We start from the raw sequence: 3,420 nt of genomic DNA on the forward strand, positions 1-3,420 counted from the left end.
CAGATGTAGCTCTGTAAACAACCATGTTTTGATTCATTGCAAGGCCTTGTACCATATGTATGCCTAAAATATATCACTGACCATAGACAAATGTCAAACTTGGATGAAGAGTATAAGTATGATTATTTAAAATATGTAAAGACTGCCAGTTTGCCACAAAATGGATGCATGTTAATTTGTTTTGACAGTGCTTTTCCCGTTTTTTCCTGATCCAATGTGTATAAATAATATTAGCTTTAAAGCACCTGTCAGTACCATATTTCACTCAGACTTTTTATTTGTTTTGTAGAGAGCTGCGTGTAGCTGCACCCTAAAGATGGTGCTGGCTTCCACCCTCTGCCTTCCCGATGGCAAGCACTGTTTGTGGTAAACAGCTCCTTATTTGGCTATGGCTGGATTCGTGTGCCACTGGCATATGCGTGGACCTGTGGATAGTGCCCATGTGGCTGTCTGGGGTTGGTAGCCCAGACCTACTTAGGGGCTGGGAGAGGCTTGCCCTGGGGAGAGACATCGCTACTAACAAGGTCCTGAATAAACTGTTTAAGGAAGAGCCCCGTTGTTGCGTCTCTCCATGAGGCTCAGAACTTTCTACAGTCAGGCGGTATACCGGTAAGTCCTCAGGAAAAATTGAGGATCCGCGACAAAAGCGGGTTTTTATGCTCACCTGTAGACAAAGGGGGAGCGGGACAGTAGAGCCGCGACCAAAGCGGACGGGTAATTAGATTAACAAAATAAACAAGTGAAACCGGAGGGCTGGGACTGTTCCTTAAAGGCTCTGAGAAACCTCTGAGAAACTTCTCAAATTGAGAAAGAAAGGATATACTAACATGGGCGCTTCCTCCTCACACCCAATTTTTCTGGCTCTTAATGAGCTGCTTCTCTCTAAGAAATTGAAAATTTAAAAAAAAAGCACTCTAGCACGGTTCCTGGACGAGTGTGATGTAGTTGCTCCTTGGTTTGCAATTTCAGGAAGCCTCACAGTGCCTTCCTGGGAGAAATTGGGAAGAGACCTAGATTTTGCCGCAGAGCAGGGCACACTTAAGCATGGGGTTAGACCAGTCTGGAAACTAATAAGAGGATGTTTAGAAGATCAGAGATGCAGTGAGGCGGTTGAGAATGGTCAAACTGCTCTGGAAATACTGCAGGAAGAAAGATCTGACAAGGCAGCCTCAGAGAAAGCAGTATCTGGAAAGACAGGGCAAATTAAAAAGGAGACAAAAGCTGAGAAAAAATATACAATATTATATCCTAGCCTTTCTGAGTTGGAAGACTCGTGTGCTTCCGATCTCTCCAATTCTGTCTTGGATGATGAGGATGTGGAATCCGTTTGTGAGTTATTGCAATGAGTGAAGGTTAGAAAGAAAGGAAAAGAGAGAGGAGGATCCAAACAGTTAGAAAAGGGCCATGAGAGCATGGTCCCTTCTGCTCCCCCTCCGTATCCTGGAGCAATGGGGGCAGAGGGCGGAGTGTCTTTTAATCCTAGAGTATGGAGAGAAGTTAGAACAGAAATGCAAGTTGCATTCCCAGTATTTCAGAATCCTCAGAATCAGAGATATCATGAACCTCTAGATTTCAAGATTGTAAAATCATTAGCAGAGTCTTTCCGGACATATGGTATTACAGCTTCCTTTACAGTAGCTCAGTTGGAAGCTCTGCATAGACATGCTATGACTCCTTCAGACTGGATGAACCTTGCACGAGCCTGTTTAAGTTCTGGTCAGTATTTAGATTGGAAAGCCTTTCTGATAGAGTTCACTGCAGCTAACAGGGCTGCTGGTGGAGGCCAAGCTGCTTGGGATATTGATATGTTACTTGGACAAGGTAGATTTGCAAATTAGCAAAATGGGTATCCTATCCAGGTTTATGAGCAAATTAACAACATTGCTATCAGAGCTTGGAAGGCATTGCCCAATAGAGGAGAAGTTAGTGGTAATCTCACTAAAATTGTCCAAGGACCCATGGAACCCTTCTCAGACTTCGTAGCTTGCCTAGTGGATGCAGCTGGAAAGATATTTGGTGATCCTGATACAGCTATGCCATTAATTAAGCAGTTGGTTTATGAGCAGTGCACTAAGGAATGTAGAGCTGCCATTACACCTTACAAAACTAAAGGATTGGAGGTTTGGATGAAAGTATGCAGGGAATTAGGGGGACCACTAACCAATGCTGGGCTGGCTGCTGCAGTTTTACAAATTAGCCAAAAGAGGGCAGGTGGCACTGGGACTTGCTTCCGATGTGGTAAAATGGGGCATATGAGACGCAACTGCCCCCAAGGAGGAAGTAATCAAGGGGGAAGTAACCAGAGACCAAAGATTGCCCAACGCCTGGTCCCGGGACTGTGTCCTAAGTGTAAGAAAGGAAAACATTGGGCGAGTGAATGCAGGTCAGTCAAGGACATTAATGGACAGCCTTTGAGGAATAGTACTCCTCCAAAAAATGGACAGCGGGGCCCCCAGCCTCAGGGGCCGCAAATATATGGGTCAATGGAGGATCAGAGACAGGAAGGGGATCAAGAGCAGTGGCCAACCCTCAGACATCCCAAACACCGCAGCGAGCCACTGCAGGTTCAGCAGGATTGGACCTCCGTGCCACCACCAGACTCATATTAACCCCACAAATGGGGGTGCAAGTAGTGGAGTCTGATTTTCAAGGCCCTCTTGACCCTGGGACAGTGGGATTGTTAATAGGGAGATCATCTACTACGTTAAGGGGATTACGAGTTCATCCTGGGATAATTGACTCAGATTATACAGGTATAGTTAAAATCATGGTTGAATCACCAAAAGGAATCACTGCCATTTCCCTGGGAGACAGAATTGCACAACTTATCCTGTTACCCAGCTTACATGATTCTCACCCAGCCTGTGACAAAGAAAGAGGAAGCAACAGATTAGGCTCCTCAGGCACAGATTTAACATTTTTATCTTTAGACTTAGATCAGAGACTCACATTACAGTTAACCATTAATGGCACCAAGATAAAGGGACTTTTGGATACTGGAGCAGATCGCAGTATCATAGCTAGCAAAGATTGGCCTGGAGGTTGGCCTATACAGGCTTCCTCACAAACATTGCAGGGATTGGGTTATGCCAGTGTTCCTAATATTAGTGCAAATTTGTTGAATTGGCAAGATTCAGAAGGTCACTCTGGCATTATGCAACCCTATGTTCTTGAACTTCCAGTGTCCCTCTGGGGGAGGGATCTTATGAAATCCATGGGCTTTCAGTTGAGTAATGAGTATTCCAAAGAATCTAAAAATATTATGAAAAACATGGGGTGTCATCCTGATTTTGGCTTGGGAAAATTTTTACAAGGCAGAAAGGAGCCAATACAAGCAGTACCTAGGAAACCCAAACAAGGGTTGGGTTTTTCCTAGGGGCCGCTGAGGAGGGAATTCCCATATCCTGGATAACGGAGGAG

This window comes from Onychomys torridus, chromosome 10 (assembly GCF_903995425.1).
Source record: "Onychomys torridus chromosome 10, mOncTor1.1, whole genome shotgun sequence".
Taxonomy (NCBI): Eukaryota; Metazoa; Chordata; class Mammalia; order Rodentia; family Cricetidae; genus Onychomys; species Onychomys torridus.